Source organism: Lotus japonicus, chromosome 1 (assembly GCF_012489685.1).
Source record: "Lotus japonicus ecotype B-129 chromosome 1, LjGifu_v1.2".
Lineage (NCBI taxonomy): Eukaryota > Viridiplantae > Streptophyta > Magnoliopsida > Fabales > Fabaceae > Lotus > Lotus japonicus.
The window spans coordinates 35531076-35558799 of record NC_080041.1 but is presented as its reverse complement, the minus strand read 5'-3'; the positions used below and the strand labels follow the sequence as shown (position 1 = coordinate 35558799).

The 27724-nt window shown below is 42.8% G+C and overlaps 1 pseudogene; it reads left to right on the top strand.

Moving 5' to 3' along the window:
• Window positions 1–27682, top strand: LOC130734539 (COBRA-like protein 4; annotated as a pseudogene).
• The last annotated feature ends 42 nt before the right edge of the window (window positions 27683–27724 follow it).

Below are 27724 nucleotides of genomic sequence, written 5' to 3'. Positions count from 1 at the left end.
ATGAGGCTTGTCATTGCAGCTCTTTGCGTTATTGTGCTATTTTCTTATGGAGGTGAGATAATAAGTTATCCTCTTTGATGCTTTTGTTTCATTTTCACTTGCATTTTTTATTTTGCTTGTAGCGTTTTCACTATTGCATACATATTCAACTAATTTGTTGATGTTTTCTGGTTAACTGCCTATGGTCCTTTGGATCCTAACGGAAACATAAAAATCAAATGGGATGTTGTGTCTTGGACACCAGATGGCTATGTGGTATGTAAAAACTGCATTGTTATTGGTTTTACCCGGTCCTAAGCCCGGATAAAGGAGAAATGAGCTGTTAGACTTGTGACAACGTAAAACTGGTTGTATCTTTAACATGAATCATGTGATTCATATAATCGATCTCACTTGATGGGTTAAGACTTTTGTTTGGATGAAGATCCTCTGTCCTTTTTTGATATCTTCTTCTGCCTCACCAATTTAATTGTGTTATGTAGGTATGAGTATGGCAATTACAACCATACATGTGCGGTTTTTAAATGACATGACATAATTTAATTGGTATGGGCAGGAAAGGAGACAACAAATGATTACAAAATATTTCAGTCCTTTTTGTTTATGTAATAAAACTCCAACATAAACTACGACAAAAATTAAAAAACACAAATAGATAGAATGTCACTGTAATGTCACCTTGATAGGAACTATGGCCCAACAAGAGGCCCAACCGAGGCATTGATCCATCAGAGCAAGGCTGGACCTAAAGAGTGGATAGTTATTCTAGAAGGGGCAAGGGGGTCATTCCTAAGTAACTAACTAACAGCTGGTAATAGTGAGTGATTGTAAGCATCTCATGATATAAGGGAATTAGAGAGAGGTAGAGAGGCATCTTTGGATATTGTTAGTGCTAGAATGGGTAGGAAGCTCTGAAGCTTCCTATAGGAGCTTAGCTCTAGTCAGACTGAGGAAACCATTCCTTCTGTGTAATTTGCCATTGACATCAATAAGCAATCAGTTTTCCTTTTCATTTGTTCTTGATCTTTCTTTACTGCATTCAGGCTAGTTGGGTTCCCAACAAATTGGTCCGACCTACTGGATACGAGCGACGAAGCCAGTGAATGCCGGTCAAGAAATCGAAACAAACGGCGATCCAGATGGAGTCCAAGATCGCCGCGTTAGAGAGCGAGCTTGCGGAGGTGCGCTCGTTGTTGGCCACGGTAACAACCGCTGTCAAAGATCTCCCAACTTCGTTGGTAGCGATGTTAGAGTGATCGATGGGGAAATCCCTGCAGATCGATGACGCTAGTGTCAATCACGGGAAGGGCGAGCAATTGGGAGCGAAAACCCCAGAAAACTCAGGGAGCGGCAAAGTAAGGAGCAGACCGCAGCTCCTGCGAGGCGATGCACTGACGGAGTTTCGACAATCTGTGAGGAAGGTGGAGCTGCCACTCTTCGATGGGAAGAATCCAGCGGGATGGATTTCCCGGGCGGAGTTGTATTTACGGGTTCAAGAGACCTAACCGGAAGTTAAAGTGGGTCTCGCGCAGCTGAGCATGGAAGGATCTACGTTCCATTACTACAATGCTCTTCTCAAAGCTGACGAAGAGTTGACATGGGAGAAGCTACGGGAAGCTTTCCTTGAACGCTATGGAGGCAACAACGATGGAGATGGTTACGAACAGCTCACTGAGTTACGCCAGAAGGGAACTGTGGAAGAATATATAACAGAATTCAAGCATCTGACTGCACAAATCCCTAAATTACCAAACAAACAGTACCAAGGGTACTTCTTGCATGGATTGAAAGAGGAGATTCGTGGCAAGGTGCATAGCTTGGTGGCGGTGGGGGGCGTGAATCGTTCTAAGCTCTTGGTGTTAGCACGAGCTGTGAGAAAGAAGTGAAAGGGGAAAGCGGGTCAGGATTTCCCGAACTCCTCGGGCTGGAGGATCCGGATTCAGATCCGGGTTGGGTGGGTCGAACCGAACCGGAGGAACCGATTGGGTGAGAGTAAAGGGTCAGAAGGACAATGGGGCCGGGCCCAAGCAAGTTTTTGGCGGACAAAAAGGTGAGTAAAAGGCCCAACCAGAAGCAAGGCGAGTGGGACCACGTGACCGCGGGTTTGCCCACCTCACTTACCCAGAGCTATTGGATCGAAGGCAAAAGGGCATCTATTTTAAATGTGGCGGCCCATTTCACCCAATGCACCAGTGTCCAGATAGACAACTAAGGGTGCTGTTAGTCGAGGAAGGGGACGAAGACGCCGGAGAAGGGAAGGTGCTCGCAGTAGAAATGGAAGAGCTCGAAGATGTGAACGCCGGCGAGATGAGCGTTATGAGCCTCTACAACCTTAAGGAAAAGCAGAAGGAGCGGCCTCACACCATGAAGATCCAAGGGATGATTCACGGGGTTCCGGTACTCATTCTCGTGGATAGTGGTGCAACCCACAATTTTATCGACCAGAGGTTGGTGCAAAAGATGGGCTGGGATGTAGAGGATACACCTCTGATGACAATCAAACTGGGTGATGGTTTCCAATCGCAGGCCCGGGGCCGCTGTCGGCTAATCGACTTGTCAATTGGGGAATACCAATTAACGTGTTCTCCGCAGCTATTTGACTTGGGAGGGCCTGATGTAGTGCTGGGAATTGAATGGCTCAAGACGCTAGGGGATACCATGGTTAATTGGGCTTTGCAAACTATGAGATTTTGGAGTGGTACGAAATGGGTTAAGTTGCAGGGCCTAGGAGAAGAAATCAATTCTTTCTCCTCGCTACAGAGTGTGGTAAGCAAAACACGGGGAGGAGGAGAAGGGGGTTCAAGACCCTGGATTTATCTCGACAAGTCAAGGAAAAGGGACCAAGTATAACCCATGAACAACAAGCTAGTCTACAGGAACTTCTGACCAAGTATGGGAGCGTATTTGAGGCTAGCAGTGGGTTACCACCTAGCAGGGGACACGAGCACTGCATCAACATCAAGGAGGGTCACGGTCCGGTGAACGTTCGACCTATCGATACCCACACTTGCACAAAAAATGAGATTGAAAAGAAAGTGAAAGAAATGTTGGAAGCGGGAATCATACGACCCAGCTCGAGTGCCTATTCCAGCCCGGTTATATTAGTAAAGAAGAAAGACCAATCTTGGAGAGTGTGTATTGACTACCGGGCTCTAAACAAGGTCACAGTACCTGACAAGTTCCCAATTACGGTGATTGAGGAGCTCTTAGACGAGCTACATGGTGCCAAGTACTTTTCCAAGCTCGATTTAAAGGCAGGATACCACCAAGTGCGAGTGAAAGCTGAGAATGTCCATAAAACCGCATTTCGGACCCATGAAGGGCACTACGAGTTCATGTTCATGCCCTTCGGGCTTATGAACGCCCCATCTACTTTTCAGAGCCTCATGAATGACGTCTTCCGACCTATGCTCCTGAAAGGAGTTCTTGTGATTTTTGATGATATTCTTGTTTACAGTCAGGATTGGAGCACACACTTGCAGCGCTTAAAAGCGGTCCTCCAAACTCTCCAACACCAAAGCCTGACCGCGAATCTAAACAAGTGCCCTTTGCTCAAGTTTATGTTGAATACTTGGGGCACATAATCTCAGAAGCGGGAGTTGTAGTCGATCCCAGCAATGTCACAAGTGTTGAGAATTGGCCCGTGCCAAGGAATGTCAAGGGTGTTCGTGGGTTCTTGGGTTTGACGGGCTACTACCGGAAATTCATTCGGGATTACGGGAAGATTGCCAAGCCCTTAACGGAGTTGACCAAGAAGGACGCTTTCCAATGGGGAGCAGCACCCCAGCAAGCTTTTAATGAGCTAAAGAAGACGCTCACTTCTGCCCCTGTCTTAGCGCTACCTGACTTCAATCGTGAGTTTCTGATTGAGTGTGATGCTTCGGGGAGTGGACTCGGAGCAATTCTGATTCAGGAAAAGAACCCGATAGCTTACTTCAGTAAAGCTTTGGGAGAACGGAATTTGGCCAAATCCACATATGAGAAGGAACTCATGGTGGTGGCTCTAGCCATACAAATTGGCGGCCCTACTTTCTTGGTCGTAAATTTGTGGTCTCTACAGGTCAGAAAAGTTTGAAGGAGCTACTCCACCAGAAAATAGTCACCGGAGGACAACAAAATTGGGCAGCCAAGCTCTTGGGCTATAATTTTGAAATTGTATACAAGACTGGCAAGTTGAAAAGGGGAGCTGACGCACTCTCTAGAGTATCTGAGTTCGGTGAGATGAAGACTATGAGCACTTACCCAGTATGGGCAGATCAACAACGGGTGATTACTGAAGTCCACGACGACCCCAAGCTCAAAGCCATCATAACCAAGTTGCAGGCAGATCCTAGTTCCCATCCTGATTTTAGTTATCAGCGCGGGGTTCTCCTCTACAAGGGTAGGTTGGTTCTATCCAAAACTTCTTCCCTCATCCCACTAATGTTACAAGAATTTCACACAACCCCTCATGGGGGACACTCGGGTTTCCTCCGTACATATCGCAGGCTTGCATCAAATCTTTATTGGGTGGGAATGAAAGCTACAGTGCAAGCTTTTGTTCGCAGCTGCGACACATGCCAGCGCCAAAAGTATTCAGCCTCTTCACCAGCAGGACTTTTGCAGCCTCTTCCCATACCCGAGCAAATTTGGGAGGATTTTTCCCTCGACTTCATCACGGGACTACCAAAATCCAAGGGATTCTAGGCAGTAATGGTTGTGGTTGACCGTTTGTCGAAGTGCTGCCATTTTGTGCCATTAAAACACCCATACTCTACTCAGAGCCTTGCTGAGATTTTTGCCAAAGAGATCATCCGATTGCATGGTGTTCCCTCCTCCGTTGCCAGCGACAGAGATCCTGACTTCATGAGCCATTTCTGGCAAGAATTGTTCCGGCTACAGGGCACCCAACTCAAGATGAGCACCGCCTACCACCCCGAGTCTGATGGCCAGACCGAGGTGTTCAATCGCTGTTTGGAAACATACTTGAGGTGTTTCTCAGCGGATCAGCCAAAGACGCGGCACTACAACATTTTTTGCCTTCCACCGCGGACGAAAAACTGCGGGCTCATGTTAAAAAACCGTGGTTGAAAGCTTACGCTGCGGTTTTGCCACGGTTTTCGTGTCGCAGTGTATGTGGCCGTGGCCAAGCTCAAGTGCCACGGTTTTGTCAATTTAAAGCCACGGTTTGCTCAAAACCTTAATGCCACGGTTTACATAATGCCGCATTTGGAAAACCGTGGCTTTGGAAATTTCAACCACGGTTTTTTGACAAGTTTATGCCACGGTTTCTTGTGCCTTAAATGCCACGGTTTACTAATGCCTTTTTTACCACAGTTTTTAAACCGTGGCCATCATAGTGGTTTTTTTTTGAAATTCAATTACTTTTTAGAACCTTTTAAGCTACTTCCCCCCCCCCCGCGCTTGCAATCTAACATTCAAAATTTGGGTACCCCATGTCCTACCCATTATATTCAAAATTCATGGAATTTCAACAATTGTTTATCACGATTGTTTATCTTCTAACAACGATAACTTAGATCAATTTCAAAAAAAAAAACGATAACTTTGATCACCTCAAATAACATGTAAGTTAAAATAACTATAAGAATGAATAACTACAGTGGATACGTTAAAAAAAAACTACAGTGGATAACATCTCGAGTATTTATAAAGTTAACATCTCTGACAAACCATCTCAAGATTCAAATCCACATGTAACTTAAGTGGACAACTTTACTAATGAATAAGAGTAAACAATGCAATAATACATCACATATGGAACACACAATCAATAGCTACAAGCAGTTGGACTTGGACCTGATCAAAAATAAAAACCTTCTGATCTTCAGGATTGGAGTGAAAGTTGACAGCATAAAAATCCTACTTAACAGCAGCAAAGAACATGATAAATTAGTATAGTCAACATAATAAAGATAGAAATGTGTCAAATAGCGAAATGTCAAATAGCGAAATGTCATATGCATTATAAAATAATAAACGTCACAAACTGCTTCTACTCTAACCTGGTAAACAAATGAATCAAGGCTTTTCTCTGAACCATTAGAATCATAGCTTCCCTCACAAGAATCTTCTGTTACTTCAATAGATGCTTTCTTATAAACACTCTCAAAGAGGAGACAAATGTGACTCTAAGCTCTAGCTAGTCCAATCTCAAGTTCACTGTTCAAAACACTGCATGTAATAACATCCCATGCAACAAGCAACCAAAATTAAAACATTATTGAGAAAAGTTTTTATTAGAATACTAATTTTCAATGAAATTCTTTTATACAATTCATAGCAGACCTCCATAGGTGAAATATCAGCAAAATGATTCCATTTCACATGACAAAGCTAATTCTTTTATTTAGCAAACCAAACATGACATCACGAACTAATAACCTTGACTACACCAAAAAATAAAGGAGATAAGTCATGCAGAGTTATAAAGCTAAAAGACCAGCTTTACATAAATTAAAGAATTGGCTATATAAATGTAAGATAAACCATAAATCCATAATTATATTCATATATTAAGTTTAAGCAAAGAGTATTGTTCATAGGTGACCAGTTCATATACGGTATACCAATCTTATCCAGGGAATAGATAAGCACATATTCAAATACATACTCTAACAAAACCAAAAGGACTAGATGACTACAGCCATCTAAGTTTTTTTTTATTCCAATCAGAGTAATTCTCTTAAAATGCCCAATGCGGTAATGCACATCAACAAAACTAGATGTGCCAAATGAACCTGCAAATTGGGAACAACTTATCCTAACTCCTAAGATTGTCACAAACCGAAGGAATTGGGTTAATTAGACACGAACAAAAACTAAAATTTACCAGCCAATTGGGAGGACATTTCTTCAATATTATCCCAAGAAGCATCTTACACATATTTGAGCTTCTTTCTCACCACCGAAACCAAAATTACAACATTTATCTTATGAATCGATTTGGAAAGAAAGAGGCAGCTGAATTTTATTTTCATACCTAAATAAAGGACTTCCAAACCCCTAAATCCCTTGGTGCAACCTAAGTCCCTAAATCACTTGGTCTAACCCCAAATTACCTCATCTCCACAAAGCGGTGCGATGTGGGAGCGGTGGTATGTGTGACCTCTGGTGGCGCGGCCCACAGCACCTTGTTGTCATTCTCAAAGTTTCGAGGGGGTGCGATGCTGGAGAAGGCGCTAGTTGTTGAGGTTGTTTCGGAGAGGCACGATAATCGGTGGAGGTTGCGTTCATCGATTTCGTCCTCATCTTGGGTGCTGTCGCTGCGTCAGTGCCTCTCCTGTGTGATGGATGTTATCGAACAGAAAGGGGAAGATTACACGGCCGAGCTAGCGCACGAGGGTCGCGCATGCGAAGAAGAAGGAAGACGATCCACACTGGAGCGGCACAAGGACAAGGGTTCTATCTGTATGTCGACTCTGTACATGTTTTATTTTATCTTTAGTTTTTTGTTTATGACTTTTTTTAAGAAAAAATAACATTTATTTGTGAAAATTTAAAAGACAAAACGTGACTAACACTAAAATTTTTGGCGGACAGATATTTTATGGGCTCCATAATGTAAATCTATATACCACAGTTAGAAATTAGTGGGATAATGTTGCCACGGTTTGAAACACTGGCCATAAAATTTCCACAGTTCCACATCCGTGGCTTAAAATGCCGAGGCCACGGTTTATTGTGTTCGTGCTTAAGATTTATTCAAAACTGTTTACACTTATGAAACCGTGGCATATAGTTGAAGGTATGAAAAACGGTAGAAAGGGGGGGGGGTTTGAATAACGTTTTCAGTATAAAACTTCCACCTTAATGATTTTGACAAATCTTTCGAGAACTTAAGTGCAAAAGATAAGAGATAGAAAAGCACACAAGGATTTTATCCTGGTTCACTTGATAAATCACTCAAGCTACTCCAGTCCACCCGTTAAGGTGATTTCTTCCTTCTTAGAATGAAGGCAATCCACTAATCAGGTAAGAGTTACAACTGCACTTGAAACCTACAAGTGACTAACAATTACACTGACTTAGCTCACACTAAGATTCACTCTCTTAGTCTTCTCTAGGATCCGATCAACCTTGATCTCCTAAAGGAACTAAACAAACTGTTTATCAAAGAATCGTTTACAAGAGATTTGCTTCTAAAAAGCTAATAGTAAACTCAATGAATTTCAGATGAAAGAAAACTTAGAAGATTTTGAATATGTCTTGTGTATGTGAATGCTTCTAGCTTCTAGCCGTTTCTTTCAGTCTTCAGCCTCTTTATATACTCCAAGGATTAGGGTTGAGCGATGCATGGGAAATGCTACCGTTGGAGGGCAGTTCTGGAAAATCCAGCTTCTGCTGTGGCTGAGAACGTTAGGTAGGTCGTCAGGAAGGTACAGTTGCTTTTGTACTTGGATAGCGACGCGACCTTTAAACTTAGGAGACTTCTGATCAGAGGAATGCTTCGTATTGGAACTTGTGAAGCCGGTTGATCAGAGTCAGAGGGAAAGCACAGATCCTCTGACCATTGTATCTTCTGATTCTGAACTCAGAGGGAAGAACATGGCCTTCAGAGTTTCTTGCTTCTGGACTTCAGAGTTTCCACTATTCAGCTTCTGGATCTTCAGAGTCTTCTACACCATCAGAACATCTGAACCTTCAGTGTTTCTTGGTTATCAGAACTTCTGGATCTTCAGAGCTTCTAGCGACTGAGTCCACATCAGAGTTTGTATAGCTTCAGAACTTCTGAAGCTTTTCCACTGTTCATACTGAACATGATGAATGCGAAAGCGTTGCTTGGGTCACTCTTTATACACAGTGCTTCTGATTTGTGTGAGATTGAGTTGAGGTCAGAACCTGCAAATAGCACACTCAGAAAAACACGTTAGAGTACCACAATTGTTCATATCAAAAGGTTAACTTGTAATCATCAAAACATAGAGTTGTACTACTAGATCAAAACTTGATCTTACAATCTCCCCCTTTTTGATGATGACAAAACTAAGATTTTTGATGAACAATTCTTAAACATTAAACTGAATTCACTCAGAGTTTAGAGATATAGAATAATGCTTATCCTGATGTGAATAGTTTATCTTGCTCATTCTGAATTCAAGTCACTGCTTGATTCTGAGCTTAGCTCCCCCTGAATCTAATACTTGATGAAAACGTTAGTAAAGTCTAGATTCTGAGCTAAATAATATAAGAGTTCAGAGTGAAAAACTTATGACATAGATGAAAATCGAGTAATCAGAGCGCATAAGTAATCAGAGTCATGGACAAGGTATCAGAGTCTTGGGTATCAGAGTCAACTTATAATCACTTCAGAAGAAGTGAAATGTATTCCTTGTATTTGCCCAGTGACACATCTATGGTCATGAAGGTGGAACTCTTAAAATCTCCAAAAGAAAAATAAATCACACTAACACATCTTACACATCAAAAACTGGGTTTACTCCCCCTTTTTGTCATAAGCAAAAAGCTTGGGGTGTGAAAAACTTAGCTTGAAGTACAAGGTACTCCCCCTTAGAGAAGGTCTAAGTTTAAAGAAAAAGAAAAAGATGCAAGAATCAGAGTTAGGCGAAATAAATGGAAGAGTTAATGCAAGAGAAGAACGTTTACCACCGGTCAAGTGAGTAAAGAGAAGGGTCAGTTACCAAGAACTTAACCTCGAGAAACCGTAGGAGCATTAACTTTCAGAGAGAAAGTGAAGCCTATATAAAGCGTTGGAGAGAAGGGTAAGCTTCACACCTCGAACAATTTTCAGTAAAGAAAAAAAATGGCATCATACATCGTAGCACTAGAAGAGCTGAGGAAGAAGGCCTTTGAAGAGGACTTGTTCCTGAACATCAGGCATCCAGAGGGTACAACTACCATCGCGGAGCTGACACGGACACTGCTGGAAGAGGACCTGCGTCCAGAGTTGGAGAGAGACCTGAAGGAATTTCTTGCCTTCGTGGAGGAGGTGCAAGAACTCAGCCGGCTTGAACTCAAGCTGCTGGAAGAAAAAGAAAGATTGGAAGAGGAGCTCAATACTGCAGAAGAGATTCTGGAGAGGGATGAGCTAAAGGACAGGCTCAGCAACATCCAGCATGTACTGGAGCGTCTGGAGAAAGATAGGTCAGAGCAGCGCCAGGAGTGCAGAAGAATGAGGAGGGATCCTCCATTCTAGATTTTATGATGTAAAGAAATATGATGTAAACATAGAAATATGATGAATAAAAAAGATTTTTGCAAACATATGTGACACAAATATATATATATATAGATATGCATATAGAATCACAAACGAATAAAATAGAATAAGTAAATAAAAAGAAACAGAGTTTAAATAAAACAACGTTAAATAAAAAGAAAGAAAATGAAGAGATCCTAAAACTAAGGTTTGTCAGATCGTCGCAGAAGTTCCATCATCATGTGCTTCATCTCAATCAGCATGGATTCATGAATGTCAAGACGCTGTTCCATGATGTCGAGTCTGGATGAGCTTGTCTGAGTAGAACTGGAAGGAACATTCTGAGCAGCTTGAGGATCTGGAATGGAAGCAGAAGCAGCAGGAGTAAACACAACTGGTGCAAGTGTTTGGCATCTAAGAGCTTCAGCCTCAGCTTCAAGTCGCTCTGCCTCAAGTCTGGCTTGTTCAGCTTGAGCTGCTGCTAGACGTGCAGCTTCTTCTGCTTGAGCCTTCTTTCTCTTGGCTTCTTCAATGGCTTCAAGAAGCTTATTTCTCTGTTCTTGTTCATGAAGAGCCACCCTTCGAGCAAACCTTTGCTTTGCAGCCTCAATGCTCTGACTTCCCTCTGCATGCAGGAGCTGCATCATAATTGGAACTTGAGCCACTAGCCAAGTGCCCAGATTGTTCCACTCATCAGCCACACATTCAGCATTCTCACTGAGGTCAGTCTGACCGTGCACATTGCGGAGCCTCAAAGAGGCTTCATGATAGAAAATATTGATGCACTCAGAGAGAGATGTGGGTAAGAGGTGAGTATAGGGAATTATGGAGAGGTTGGTTTCAGGAGAGGCTGGGTGATTGCTGCTATGAGCTTCAGAGGCACCTTGTGGAGAACCAATGTTAATCAGTTGAGCATTGGGTTTAGAGGTTCCAAGGTGAGGGTCTGAAGTTTCAACCAGAGGATGGGGTGATCTAACCGAGGATTGGTTAGACACTGAATGTTCGGGTTCAGGTTCTGGTTGAATAGGCTCTTGTTGGTCAGGGACAGGGTGAGCTTGTTGAGCCAAAGGGTCTGCCTCTTGGATAGGATTGGCCAAGATAGGTTCATCTGGGTCAACTAGACGTTCAGGTCTAGGGCCAGGATATCTCCTAGGGCTTGGACAAGTAAGGTAATATTCCTCTAAGGTAGACACCTTTTCTTTTCTAACCTCCATGAATTTTCTAATGGATTCAGAGTTATGGGAGGGAGAAGAATCAGCAACATTGGTTGGGAAGGATACAGGTGTAAAGGCTGTTGAAGAGTCTGTATCCGTGGTTCTGTTTGGTTTGGCTCTGGTTGTTCATGGATGATTGGCTCAGAAGATAATGGGTCGTACGGAATGGTGAGGAGAGAGGTTGGTTCTTCTGACCTAGAGGGTTGATTCTGAAGCAAATTCCAGAGAGGTGCTTCAGTAGGGGAAGGTTGAAAGAAAGAAGATCTTGGGGAATGTGGTGGAGTGGTGGTTTGTGCGGCTGGTTGGGATTCAGGAATAGGAGTGAGGGGATTTGAGGAGTGTTGGAGCAAGACAGAAATAGGGAGTGCATCAAATAAATTCAAATCATCATCAGAAGCAAGTGCAGGCTTACTTGAATGTGCTGATGATCGAGTCACTCTGGCAGGAGGTCCAGTCCTTCTGACCACTTCAGCAGCTGGTTCCACCCGAGTAGGCTTCACCACGATTCTGACCTTCTTCTTCTTCTTCTTTGGAGGACCATCCTCATTGTCACTATCATCACCATCATCAGGCTTTCTCTTCGTCTTCTTGACCAGAGGGACATCGGATTCCTCAGAAGATTCGTCCAGTAGCATCTTCCTCTGAGCTTTCTTCTTGGGAGGAGAAGGAAACTCTGGAGCTGGCGGTAGTCTGCTGACGAAATCATCAAGGTCAATTTCGAATCCTTGAGCCCTGAGGTCTTCAACATAGCATCTGATGGCGTCAGGATTGTCTACCTGAGTCCACAGAGGGTAGTCATTCAGAGGCATCCTTCTACCTCTGATCTCAGAAGATGTGTCTTCATGAGCAGGAGCAATCTTCTTCTGGACCAAACCCATCTTCTTCAGAGAGTTTGCAGTGAAGACATCACTGACAATTGTGCTCAGATCCTCTACACATCCAGCATTAACCAGATCTTGCACCAGGTTGCTTTCAATGAGAAAGTCTGAGAGCAGCCTCCCAAAAGGGATATATTTGATTGCAGACTTGATGGAGGCAGTGGTGCGAGACTTCCGGATGCATTCCTTCAAGTAGGAGAACAGGAAGTAGGGAAGGCAGATCTTCTTCTGATCTTGGATGAAGAATAACATCACCTTCTGGTTGAAGTTGATGTAGTCTGGAGAACTGCCCTTCGGTCTCTGGTTTATGCAGTGGAGCAGGATCTTGTGCCAGATCCTGAGTTTGGGGTGAAGATCCATCACCTTGTAACTCGTCTTGCCCGGTTTGAAAGTGATGTACAGGGCCTGGTTGATTGTGTCCTTGGTGCTGGGTTTCAGCTTCGATTCCGTCAGTTGGAAACGATACCCATAAGCAGTATCTGCACCCAGCAAGTTCACGAAGGACTTCTCCGTGATGATGATCTTTCTGCCAAGAATATGAGATACCACCTGAGTATCATCGCAGTCGGCGTGCTTCCAGAATTCCTTGACCAATCTATCATATACCGGTCCTCGAAGTCTGTTGAAGTAATTTCCCCAACCTTGAGCTTGGACTTCAGGACGAAGATCATACCCATTTGTAGCCAAGTTGTCGAGGTTGAATCTCCATTCTGCCAGGACTTGGAGTTCCTCAGGAGGATATACACAGTGAACGGCACAGCCCCGTTCTGCAATTGGAACACCCTGTTCTTGAGCTTGAACTTGATCTTGAGTTGGATTCTCAGGGCCCCTTTGACCCGTTGCCAGACCAACTACCATGTGAGGGAACTGAGGTGCATCTGCAGTAGATCTTCTGGTTTGTCTCACCATTTTTGAAGAGGTTGAAGGTTTGAGGTAGAAGATGAAGGTTGGAAGATGAAGAAAGATCGAGAGAGAAATCGAGAAGAGCGGTTTTGAAAAGCAGAGAGAGCGAGAGCAAAAACCGGAAGTGAAAGAGAACGTGTGTGTATAGTGGGTTTTATCAAATAACCGTTGTTGATTCAAAAAGCACTTTAAGATCAACGGTTGAAAATTAAAGATAGATAGTAACAGTAAAATACACAATCACACACAGGAGAGAAGCACATCTACACGCAATCATAACAGACTGTCACACGGGCACAAGGAACTATGCATCAGAAAAACTGACACACGCGTTGTTGTCTTAGCTTCAGAGTCAGTACCAGTGGGCACACACACTCTGATTGAGTTACCTTCTGGACTAGACATCTTCTGATCAAGAAGTATCATAGTCAGAGGTTCTGATCCATCTTCACTCTGGACAAAAGTCCATGTTTAGATTTTTCAGAATAAAATTAAATCTATCCTCTGCTAAGGGCTTTGTAAAGATATCTGCCCATTGATGGTCAGTATCAACAAACTTCAGAAGAAGTACGCCCTTCTGTACATAATCTCTAATAAAGTGATACTTTACCTCAATGTGCTTTGCCCTTGAATGCAAGATAGGATTCTTACTCAATGAGATTGCAGCAGTGTTATCACAATAGATTGGGATATTGCTCTCAAGGATCTGATAATCCTCCAGCTGATGTTTCATCCAGAGCATCTGAGTGCTGCATATTGCTGCTGAGATATATTCTGCTTCTGCAGTTGATAGTGCAATGGTTGATTGCCTCTTGCTTGCCCATGAGACTAGATTGCTTCCCAGAAATTGACAATTTCCAGAAGTACTTTTTCTCTCTGTTCTATCTCCAGCATAATCAGCATCACAATAACCTGAAAGCTTATACTCTGATGTTTTCTTATACATCAAGCCAAGGTTAGTGGTGCCTTTCAGATACCTTAGGATCCTCTTAACAGCAGTTAAGTGGGTTTCCCTTGGATCTGATTGGAAACGAGCACATAAGTGAACACTAAATAATATGTCTGGCCTAGATGCAGTTAAGTATAGAAGTGAACCTATCATGCCACGATAGAGCTTCTGACATACTTTACCACTTTTATCTTCTTTCTCCAGAATGCATGTAGGATGCATTGGAGTCTTGGCCACTGTAGATTCCAGCATATTGAACTTCTTCAGAAGTTCTTTAGTGTACTTGCTCTGATGGATATATGTTCCTTCTGGTGTTTGATCAACTTGTATTCCCAGAAAGTACTTTAATTCTCCCATCATACTCATCTCAAATTCAGCCTGCATCATCTCAGAAAATTCTTTGCATAGAGATTGATTAGCAGAACCAAATATAATATCATCAACATAGATTTGCACAATTAAGATATCATCTTTATAAGTCTTGCAAAAAAGAGTTGTATCTACTTTACCCCTTACAAACTCATTCTCCAGAAGGAATGAGCTAAGTCTCTCATACCATGCTCTGGGAGCTTGCTTCAGACCGTAGAGTGATTTCTTCAATTTGAACACATGGTCTGGTTTCTTCTCATCTTCAAAACCTGGGGGTTGATGAACATAGACTTCCTCTGAGATATAACCATTTAGGAAGGCACTCTTTACGTCCATCTGATGTAGAACTATGTTGTGATTTACTGAGAAAGAGATCAACAGTCTGATTGCCTCCAGTCTTGCTACTGGAGCAAATGTTTCAGTGTAGTCTATTCCTTCTTGCTGGCTGTAGCCTTGAGCAACTAGCCTTGCCTTGTTTCTGACTACATCTCCTTTCTCATTCAGCTTGTTTCTGAATACCCACTTCGTTCCAATAACATGGACACTCTCAGGCTTCTTCACTAAGCTCCAAACATCGTTCTTGGAAAATTGATTCAGTTCTTCTTCCATGGCCAGAATCCAATCCTTGTCCTGAAGAGCTTCATCTATGGACTTGGGTTCAATTAAGGACACCAATCCTTTCAGACTGAGCAAGGTCTCTTCAGAAGGTCTGAAGGCAGATCTGGTTCTGACTGGTTCGTCTTTGTTGCCCAGAATCAATTCCTTAGGGTGAGCTGCAGTGATTCTGCTCTTCTTTAGAGTTTGTGAGTTAGAGGGACCAGCTTCTTCCTCTGGTTCATCTTCCTCTGGCTCATCTTCCTCTGGAGCTTTGCCTTTGTCAGAAACATTAATGCTTAAATCTGCAAACTTTTCAACTAGCTTTGACTGGTCAGAGTCAAGCTTATCGTCAAATCTAACATGAATAGATTCTTCAATAGTCTTAGCATCAGTATTATAAAATCTAAAACCTTTAGATCTCTCAGAGTAACCGAGTAATAGACACTTAGAAGACTTAGCATCAAATTTATGCAATCTATCCTTCGTATTGAGAACATAACAAACACAGCCAAAAGGATGAAAATAAGAAATGTTGGGTTTTATGTTCTTCCACAATTCATAAGGAGTCTTATTCAGAATTGGTCTCACAGAGATTCTGTTCTGAATGTAACATGCTGTATTTACTGCCTCTGCCCAAAAGTGCTTAGCCATGCCAGTTTCTTGGAGCATGGTTCTAGCCATCTCCTGAAGAGTTCTGTTCTTCCTCTCAACAACACCATTTTGTTGAGGAGTTCTGGGACAAGAGAAATCATGTGCAATTCCATAGGAATCAAACAGACTCTCAAACTTATCATTCTCAAACTCTCCACCATGGTCACTTCTGACACGCACAATCCTACAAGCCTTCTCGTTTTGCACTTGAGCAATGAAGGTAGAGAACACAGCATGTGACTCATCCTTGAGGGTTAGAAACTTTACCCATGTCCAGCGGCTATAGTCATCAACGATAACCATCCCATATCTCTTGCCACCTATAGACTCAGTTTTCACTGGTCCAAAAAGGTCGATATGCAGAAGTTCCAACGGCCTTGAGGTTGAGACAACATTCTTTGCCTTGAAAGGGACTTTTGTGAATTTGCCTTTCTGACATGCTTCACAAAGAGCGTCTGAAGCGAACTTCAGATTGGGTAAGCCCCTGACAAGGTTTAGCTTGCTCAGCTGAGAAATCTTTCTCATACTGGCATGCCCTAACCGTCTATGCCATACCCACTGCTCTTCATTAACAGACAGAAGGCACTTCACATTCTGAGCCTCCAACTCAGATAATCTGATCTTATAAATGTTGTTCTTCCTCTTGCTGTTAAACAGAACAGAGCCATCGATCTGACTTACAGCCCGGCAGGACTTTTGATTGAATATAACATCATAACCCTTGTCAGCTAATTGACTTATAGACAATAAGTTATGTGTTAAGCCGTCTACCAATAACACATTATCAATGCATGGACTACTATCTACACAAATAGTACCAGTACCAACAATTTTACCCTTTTCATTTCCTCCAAAGCCAACTTCGCCTCCAGGCTTAAGTTTCAGCTCTCGGAACATACGCCTTTCTCCCGTCATGTGACGCGAGCATCCACTGTCCAGATACCATGATTGGTGTTTCAGTGGAGCTATCAAGGATATCTGCAACATAGATAATCTTGTCCTTAGGTACCCACTTTCTGGGTCCTCTCTTGTTAGTTACCCCAGAGGTTCTGATCACCTTGGGTGTCTCAACATGATATTTTAAAGGAATATTTGCATGATATTTAGTCATAGAGAAAGATCCCTTTTTAAGAGGGTGTTTAGCAACTTCAGCAGGTAAAGGATCAGGCAATATGGTACCAGAGGGAACAAAGCATTCATACAAGGATTTAGCTTTAGATACAGAGGGCTCATTTCTAATTGGTTTAGAATAGCCAATGCCATGCATTCCATTTCTGCTTACGCCATAGATCATTGAAGCCATTAAGCTTCTATCCACGCTTTTAGCTAGGAATCTTTGAAAAGACTTTTCATACTTAGATTCATTTCTACAATCAGAGGCATCACAGGCAACAATTTCTTCTAACTTAGCAATCTGATTCTTAAGCACAGAGTTAGAATTGATCAAAGCATGATTATCATTTTTCAAATCAGAAATAATTTTCTCATGTTCGGAAGGAGTTTTGGAAACAGCAGATAAGTTCTTTTTCAGCTTCTTATGCTTAGACAATAAGGAGTTATACTTATCCATGATATCAGACAATGCATGTTTCAGTTCAGAGGTAGAGAAAGAAGCGAATACCTCGTTTTCATCGTCTGAGTTAGGATCTCCTTCTGATTCTGAGTCAGAGTCAACAGCTTCCTTTGACTCTGCTTCCTTGTCTTTGACAATTGCCATGAGTCCTTGGACTTCACCATCAGAGTCAACATCCTCTGACTCTGATTCATCAAATGTCACCATCAGACTCTTCTTCGTCTTGAAGTGCTTCTTTGGCTTCTTGTCTTTCTTCAACTTTGGACAATCACTTTTGTAGTGCCCAGATTCTTTGCACTCAAAACATGTGACTTCCTTGATTGAAGACTTCTTCTGGCCTGAGGACTCATACTTTCCTTTTGCCTTTCCAGAGCCTTTGAACTTGCTCTGCCTGTGCTTCCAGATGCGGTTGAGTCTCTTGGAGATCAGAGTCAGCTCATCTTCATCAGAATCTTCTGATGCTTCTTCAGATTCCTCTTCTTCAGCTTGAAGAGCCTTTGACTTCTCAACCTTAGCCTTTTCAGATTTGGATTTCAAGGCTATGGACTTTTTCCTCAGATCTTGCATCTCTGAGCGCTTCAGCTCATGGCATTTCAAAATGCTGATGAGTTCTTCTAAACTCATATTCTCAACGTCTCTCGTGAGCTCTATTGAAGTCACCAAAGGCATCCAACTTTCAGGAAGACACCTGATGACCCTTATGACATGATCTTTTGTTGTGTAGCTCTTGTTGAGAGGTCGTATGCCAGCTACAAGCAACTGAAATCTGGAGAACATTTCTTCAATGGACTCATTTGGCTCCATGATGAAGGATTCATACTTTTGGATCAAAGACAATGCCTTTGATTCTTTGACTTTCTTGTTTCCTTCATGAGACATCTTCAGAGATTCGAAAATGCCTTTTGCAAACTCACGATCTGTAATCTTCTGGTACTCTTCATAGGAAATAGCACTTAGAAGAATTGCTCTTGCTTTGTGATGTTGTGAGTACAGCTTCTTTTGATCTGCAGTCATCTCTGACCTTGGGATCTTCTTGCCATCTGCATCAACTGGACGCTCGTAGCCATCCACAATAATATCCTAGAGATCTGCATCGAAACCCAGAAGGAAACTTTCCAGTCTATCTTTCCAATATTCGAACCTTTGACCGTCGAACATAGGAGGCTTTGCATTGTAACCATCTCTTTGAGTTTCACTGGTGGTGGCAGCCATTGTTTTTCACACCGGCCCGGATCACTGAACACTGTTAGGTGTGGTAATCAGAACTTGCGCTCTGATACCAATTGAAGGTATGAAAAACGGTAGAAAGGGGGGGTTTGAATAACGTTTTCAGTATAAAACTTCCACCTTAAAGATTTTGACAAATCTTTCGAGAACTTAAGTGCAAAAGATAAGAGATAGAAAAGCACACAAGGATTTTATCCTGGTTCACTTGATAAATCACTCAAGCTACTCCAGTCCACCCGTTAAGGTGATTTCTTCCTTCTTAGAATGAAGGCAATCCACTAATCAGGTAAGAGTTACAACTGCACTTGAAACCTACAAGTGACTAACAATTACACTGACTTAGCTCACACTAAGATTCACTCTCTTAGTCTTCTCTAGGATCCGATCAACCTTGATCTCCTAAAGGAACTAAACAAACTGTTTATCAAAGAATCGTTTACAAGAGATTTGCTTCTAAAAAGCTAATAGTAAACTCAATGAATTTCAGATGAAAGAAAACTTAGAAGATTTTGAATATGTCTTGTGTATGTGAATGCTTCTAGCTTCTAGCCGTTTCTTTCAGTCTTCAGCCTCTTTATATACTCCAAGGATTAGGGTTGAGCGATGCATGGGAAATGCTACCGTTGGAGGGCAGTTCTGGAAAATCCAGCTTCTGCTGTGGCTGAGAACGTTAGGTAGGTCGTCAGGAAGGTACAGTTGCTTTTGTACTTGGATAGCGACGCGACCTTTAAACTTAGGAGACTTCTGATCAGAGGAATGCTTCGTATTGGAACTTGTGAAGCCGGTTGATCAGAGTCAGAGGGAAAGCACAGATCCTCTGACCATTGTATCTTCTGATTCTGAACTCAGAGGGAAGAACATGGCCTTCAGAGTTTCTTGCTTCTGGACTTCAGAGTTTCCACTATTCAGCTTCTGGATCTTCAGAGTCTTCTACACCATCAGAACATCTGAACCTTCAGTGTTTCTTGGTTATCAGAACTTCTGGATCTTCAGAGCTTCTAGCGACTGAGTCCACATCAGAGTTTGTATAGCTTCAGAACTTCTGAAGTTTTTCCACTGTTCATACTGAACATGATGAATGCGAAAGCGTTGCTTGGGTCACTCTTTATACACAGTGCTTCTGATTTGTGTGAGATTGAGTTGAGGTCAGAACCTGCAAATAGCACACTCAGAAAAACACGTTAGAGTACCACAATTGTTCATATCAAAAGGTTAACTTGTAATCATCAAAACATAGAGTTGTACTACTAGATCAAAACTTGATCTTACAATAGTATCTTTAGGCCTCGGTTTTCTGTCCGTTGAAAAATGCACCGTGGTCTAAAGTGAAAAATGCTGTAGTGGTTCATTGGATTCATTGGGCTGAATTTTGGTTCAACAGTATGTTTCACTCTGCAACGCAAAAGACTCTGTTTGAGGTGGTTTATGGTCGCAAACCACCGGTGATCACACGATGGGGACTTGGTGAAACTCGAGTCGACGCTGTGCAGCGGGAGCTTCTCGACAGGGATGAGGCCCTTTGCCAATTAAAGTCCCATTTACTCCGGGCCCAGAACGAATGAAGGTTCAGGCTAATGTCAAACGTGTAGACAAGTCTTTTTTTATCGGGGAATGGGTATTTGTGAAACTTAGAGCTCACCGACAACAATCCGTCGTGACCCGTGTCCATGCTAAGCTTGCAGCTCGCTACGTTGGGCCTTACCCCATTGTTGCCCGTGTTGGAGCTATGGCATATCGTTTGAAATTGCCCAAGGGTTCCCGTGTGCACCCAGTCTTCCATGTATCGCTCCTCAAGAAGGTTGTGGGTGATTACAATGTGGAGATTGAGCTTCCTGATAACTTAGAAGGGGAGCTCGTTGATGTGTTAACACCAGCCACCGTGTTAGCCACTCGTGTGGTGAAGTTACATGGCGGAAATGCCACGCAACTCCTAGTTCAGTGGCAGGGCAAAACAGCTGAAGAGGCCACCTGGGAAGATGCTGTTACGATTCATAGCCAATTTCCCACCTTCAACCTTGAGGACAAGGTTGCAGTTCCAGATCCGGGTATTGATAGGAACTATGGCCCAACCGAGGCATTGATCCATCAGAGCAAGGCTGGACCTAAAGAGTGGATAGTGTATTCTAGAAGGGGCAAGGGGGTCATTCCTAAGTAACTAACTAACAACTGGTAATAGTGAGTGATTGTAAGCATCCCATGATATAAGGGAATTAGAGAGAGGTAGAGAGGCATCTTTGGATATTGCTAGTGGTAGAATGGGTAGGAAGCTCTGAAGCTTCTTATCACAACATCTTCGGATAATGAAAAGGAAGCCATTCCTTCTCTGTAATTTGCCATTGACATCAATAAGCAATCGGTTTTCCTTTTCATTTGTGCTTGATCTTTCTTTACTGCATTCAGGCTAGTTGGGTTCCCAACACACCTAGCATTGGAATTTATTGCACTTTGAGTAAAGTGCAACAATTCATGTAATGAAATCACCTGTTTCTGTCAACCAGGCAGTGGTAACAATGAGTAATTTCCAAAAGTTCAGACACATCATGAACCCTGGATGGACATTGGGATGGTCATGGGCTAAGAAAGATGTTATATGGTCCATGGTAGGAGCTCAAACCACAGAGCAAGGAGACTGCTCAAAGTTCAAAGGCAATGTACCTCACTGCTGCAAGGGTTGAGTGGTTGCAGCATGGGGCCAAGACCCTAAAGCAGCTGTCTCATCCTTCCAAATCAGTGTGGGGCAAGCTGGTACTTCAAACATGAAAGTTAAACTCCCCAAGAACTTCACATTCTCAGCTCCAGGACCAGGCTACACTTGTGGCCATGCCAAGATTGTTCCTTCCACCACTTTCCTCACAGCCGACAAGCGTCGCAAGACTCAAGCACTTAGTAAGTTCTCAACCTTCTCATTATCATATGAAAAATTATTCGTAGACATTCGACATTCGCATAAGGCAGACACAATTATAAAGGAAGAGAAAAGAGAGTAATAATAGATATGATGTATGATGGATGTGATAAGAAGAGAGAGATAGAGAGAAAAAGAAGTATTTGTAGGGTGTCTGCACTGTTTAGATGTCTTACTATCTAAGTATCATTACTGCTATCAATTCCCTCACCCACTTCCCCATTTAACAATTCTTGAAGTTTAATTTGTTCTGTTTGTTTTATGAAGTGACATGGAACGTTACCTGCACATATTCTCAATTTCTGGCAAGAAAGAACCCAGGTTGTTGTGTATCTTTGTCATCCTTCTACAATGAGACCATTAGCCCTTGTCCGTCTTGTGCCTGTGGCTGCCAAAACAAGAAGAATTGTGTCAAGTAAAGTGTGATCTTTCAGAACAATTAATGACCTCTTCATATCTAACAGCTACACAACCAAGGAGAATTGCCAAAATATTTCTCACATTTTGGTATGGAATGCAGGAATGAATCTAAATTTCTCAGCAAGGCTGGGGTTCACACTCCAAAGAAAGACAGTGACCCACTGCTGCAGTGCACTCATCATATTTGCCCTATCAGGGTACATTGGCATGTGAAGGTCAACTACAAAGACTATTAGCGAGTCAAGATCATTGTAACAAATTTCAATTACAGGATGAATTACTCTCTCTGGACTCTTGCAGTCAGCATCCAAATCTTAAACATGTAACTCAAGTTTTCAGCTTTGATTACAAGCCTTTCCTTCCTTATGAGTCCATAAGTAAGTGCTAGCAAATAGATCTTCTAAATATGTTTCATAAGTCCATAACCTTAAGAATAACTACTTAATCATATTCCAATTTTATATACAGATGATACTGGCATGTTCTTTGGCATGAAACACTTTCATGATCTCTTAATGGAAGCTGGACCAAGTGGGAATGTTCAATCAGAAGTGCTTCTTTAGAAGGACATGGATACGTTCACACTCAGCAAGGGTTGGCATTTCCTCGCAAGATCTACTTTAATGGCGAAGAATGCATGATGCCGTCACCTGACACCTACCCATTCCTCCCTAATTCTGCCTCTATAAATGTTCTTGTTAGATATAAATAGACCTAAGATCCTATAGGATATTCCTTTATTATTATTTGTTGTAATATGCCTCAGAATATTCCTTAGTATATTCTGTACTTTTCTATTATAAATAATATTGTCTACCTCACACACAATTTGTGGTGAGAGTATCCAATCTTACATGGTATCAGGTTTTAGGTTGAAACCCTGGCCTCTAAACCCTTATGTGCCGCCACCTTTCTTCCTTCCTACTGTTGCTTTGCTTTCTTGTGTTTTGTGCGCCAGATTTTGTTTTCCGCGCTGCTGTGCAGCTTTCCACGCGCCAGCCTCTTTGACGACTTGTCTCCTGTCCAGCCGCCAGACTTTTCTGCCACCGACACAGCCCTCTCGTGCTTCGCGCCGCCAGCAACCTTGTCTCTTGTTTTTTTCCGCGCTGCTAGACAAGCATCTGCACTGTCCAGCCTCGTGCTTCGTGTGGTACCCTTGTGCATGTGCCCCTGCTACAGCCGACAACATCCTCTACCAAATATCAGCAGTCCCACGTGCCTTTTTCGGTGCTAGTTTTGCGGCATCCACGTGCCTTTGTCTTTAGTGCACCGTCGCCAGCACACGTTTTGTGCTTCCTCCCACGCGCTGTCTGTTTGCAGCATTAAATTATGCGCCATTGCTGGCTGCCCGATCTAGTCAGCACTTGACCAACCCCTAATTTCTTTTTGGTTCGGTTTGCCTTGACTCTTTTGGTAGTGGTTGATTTTTTCTTGACAGATTGATATTTCTCACATGGCTTCTGATGCTACTCCTCCGACTTTTTCCATGAACACTTTGGTGCTTTTTTTTTTTGGTCCATGAACACTTTGGTGCATATGCTTACGGTGAAACTTAAACCGGATAATTTTCTTCTCTGGCGTAAACAAGTTACTGCTCTTCTTTAGAATCAGAACTTGTATGATATTGTTGACCCTACCGTCGATCCTCCGCCAGAATTTACTCAACAGACATTTGCACAAACTGTTTCTCAACCACTACGTAATGGTGCTCCTTCTCCAAACCCTATTTATGCTGAGTGGCAGGCTCGAGATTGTAATGTCAACAGTCTGCTTCTTTCCTCCCTCACTTAGGAGGCCTTATCTGAGACTCTAAGTGAACCACTGCTCGTGATGTTTGGGCTGCTTTACACTCTGCTTATGCCTCACGCAGCAAGGCACGTGAACTACATCTCTGTGATGAACTTCAACTCATGCGTCGTGGTTCTCTATCAGTGATCAGCTGACTACTATTGGTGCACCTGTGCCTAACGATGATAAAGTTCACTGGTTCCTTCGTGGTCTTGGCCCCTCATATGCAAATTTTTCCATGGATCAGCTTGATCAGGTACCCTACCTTTCTTTACTGACATTCTTTGTAAGATTGAGAGCCATGCTATTTTTCAGGCTTCTCTTGAAGAATCAGTGACCCCTCCGCCTGCTGCCTTCCATGCGAGCAATAAGCCCCGCTCTTCTGGGACTCAGTCTTCCACTAGTGGCAACCGTGGAAATTCCGGTGGCGGTTCTCGTGGTGGAAATCGTGGAAACTCTAATGGTGGATCTCGCCAGCGTCGCAATAATGGTGGCTCTGGTCGCCGTGGCTCTTACACTCCTCGCTGTCAAATTTGTCGTGAGCAGGGTCACTATGTTGATAAGTGTCTGGTTCGCTGGGATCGTTCTTCTGAGTCTGCTAATTTGGCACAATCATTTGTTGCGGGTTGTTCGTTGGACAACTCAAACTGTTCCGACTGGTATATGGATACAGGTGCCACTTCACATATGACTCCTTCTCTATCTCAGCTGACGGACTCTCAGGCCTACTATGGTAATGATCGTGTTCTTGTTGGTAATGGGGCTGGTTTACATATTACTCATATTGGTTCTCGTTCTGTCACACATTCTGTTCCTTTATCTAATGTTTTGGTTGTGCCTCAGTTAACTAAAAATCTTGTCTCTGTTAGCAAATTGACCCGTAACCATAATGCTAAAGTTATTTTTCTGGATGATTCTTTTGTTATTCAGAACTGACAGACAGGAGCAGTTATGGGAAGGGGCCGATGTGATAAAGGACTTTATGTGCTTGGCCAAGGATCGCAGGCGCTGCTTACTACTAGTTCTCCATTACCTCGTGCCTCCTTTGAATTGTGGCACTCACGATTAGGACATGTTAATTTTGAAATTATTCAACAATTGCATAAACTTGGTTGTTTCAATGTTTCCTCTATTTTGCCTAAGCCTATATGTTGTACTTCTTGTCAGATGGCTAAGAGTAAACGTCTAGTCTTTTATGATAATAATAAAAGAGCTTCTGCAGTTTTAGACCTTATCCATTGTGATTTGTTGGGACCATCTCATGTTGCTTCTGTTGATGATTTTTCGTACTTTGTTATTTTTATGGATGATTTTTCCCGGTTTACTTGGTTTTATCCATTGAAGCGCAAGTATGATTTTTATGATGTTCTTGTTCGCTTCAAAGCATTTGTGGAAAATCAATTCTCCCGGTCGATCAAAGTTTTCCAAAGTGATAATGGCACCGAGTTCACTAATAACAGAGTCCAAACTTTATTTGCTTCCTCAGGTGTGCTTCATCGGTTTTCATGCCCTCATACTCAGGCACAGAATGGATGGGTTGAACGGAAACACAGACATGTTCTTGAGCTTGGTTTTGCTATGTTGTATCACTCACATGTCCCTACTCGCTATTGGGTTGATGCTTTCAGTACTACAGTATATATTATTAATTGTGTCCCTTCTAAGGTGCTCTCTAATCAGATTCCATTTCAGCTCATGTTTCATGTTGCGCCTAGGTATGCTAATTTTCATCCTTTTGGATGTCGGTGTTCTCGTGCTTGCGTCCATACATGGAAAATAAATTTAGCCCTCGGAGTACTCCTTGAGTATTTTTGGGATATAGCAGTCACCACAAGGGATTTAAATGCTTCGGTGCGGCTATTTCTCGGACTTATGGGTCCCGTCATGCTCAATTTGATGAATTTTGCTTCCCTTTTTCAGGTTCTCACTCTTCCCCTCACGACTTGGTGGTCTCTACATTTTATGAACCGGTTGTCGGACAGCCTATTCTTCCTGTTGTTCCGGAGAGTTCACCGCCTATTGGTTCTCTGTCTTGTCCATCTTGTGATGACTCAGATGCCCTACCTGCTCTGCCGGTTCCTCCTGATGATGCACCACTTTCGTCGGCTCCTCCTTCCCCAGCACCGTCGGCCACCCCTCCTGTTGGGACTCAGGCTCCGCCTGCTTCACGCCGGCTACTCCCTCTGCTGTGGCTAAGGTTCCCCTTGCTCCTATTTTTAAGCCGAATCCGCGTTATGCCTTGGTTCATGCTCAACCTACTGGTATTCTCACTGCTTTGCATACTGTTACTGAGCCTAAGATATTCAAATCTGCTATGAAGCATCCTCAATGGTTGGCAGCCATGGAGGATGAACTTTCTGCCCTTCATAAGAATTGTACTTGGACTTTGGTCCCTCACCTTTCCACTACCAATGTGGTTGGAAGTAAATGGGTTTTTCGCACTAAATTCCATAGTGACGGCACTGTTGAGCGCTTAAAAGCATGTTTGGTGGCTCAGGGTTTCACACAGATTCCAGGGTTCGATTACTCGCTTACTTTCAGTCCTGTTGTCAAAACTACTATTGTACGCCTTATTTTATCTCTTGTCGTGCTTAATGATTGGCAACTTCATCAGTTGGATGTAAAAAATGCTTTCCTTCATGGTCATCTTACTGAAACTGTTTATATGGAGCAGCCTCCTGGATTTGTTGATCCTCGTGTCCCCACTCATGTGTGTAGGTTAAACAAGGCCCTCTACGGCCTCAAACAGGCGCATCGTGCTTGGTTTCAGCACTTAAGCTCTTTTCTGTTGCGTAATGGTTTTTCGTGTAGTCGGGCTGATCCATCCTTGTTCTTTTTCTACAATAGAAATACTACGCTTTATCTTCTTGTGTATGTGGATGACATCATTCTTACTGGTAGTGATCCCTCTCTTCTGACTCAATTTATTGCTCGCCTTAATGCTGTGTTCGCCATTAATTATCTAGATAAGCTTGGCTACTTCCTTGGTTTTGAGATCACTTATACTCTTGATGGTTTGTTCTTGGGACAGGCCAAATATGCACATGATTTGCTTTCTCGAGCTATGATGCTTGAGGTCAGTCATGTTTCGACGCCCATGGCTGCTGGTTCCCATCTTGTCAGTTCTGGTGAGGCTTACTCAGATCCTACGCATTATCGCTCTTTGGTTGGGGCCTTGCAGTACTTGAATATGACTCGTCCTGATTTGTCATATGTTGTTAACACGGCTAGTTAGTTTCTTCAGGCTCCGACTGTTGATCATTTTTAGGCTGTCAAACGCATTCTTCGTTATGTCTGTGGCACGCAACATTTTGGTCTTACGTTTCGTCGTACCTCTTCCCCCGTTGTTCTTCGATATAGTGATGCTGATTGGGCTCGCTGCACAGACACTCGCCGCTCTACTTATGGCTACGCTATTTTTCTTGGTGATAATCTATTGTCTTGGAGTGCCAAGAAACAACCCACTGTTGCTCGCTCTAGTTGTGAATCTGAGTACCGAGCTATGGCTAATACTACTTCCGAGCTCGTTTGGTTGCTTAATCTTCTCCATGAGCTTCGTGTTCGGTTATCAGCGACTCCTCTTCTACTCAGTGACAACCAAAGCGCCTTGTTTATGGCTCAGAATCCTGTTGCTCATAAGCATGCCAAACACATTGACTTGGATTGTCACTTCGTTCGTGAGATGGTTGCTTTTGGCCGTTTAGATGTTCGTCATATGCCTACTTCTCTCCAGCTTGCTGATATTTTCACTAAGGCATTGCATCGTCCGTTGTTTGAGCTTTTTTGATCCAAGCTTCGAGTTGGTCTCAATCCAACGCTAAGCTTGAGGGGGGTGTTAGAGATAAATAGACATAATATCCTACAGGATATTCCTTTATTATTATTTGTTGTAGTATGCCTCAGAATATTCCTTAATATATTATGTACTTTTCTATTATAAATAATATTGTCTACCTCACACACAATTTGTGGTGAGAGTATCCAATCTTCAAGTTCTAAACTTCCCAGGATTCATTTTCTCATTGATTGTGCTGCTAGCTGCTTGGTGAACTGATGAATATACGAGTTCGGATTGTTTTGTGAAACTTTGA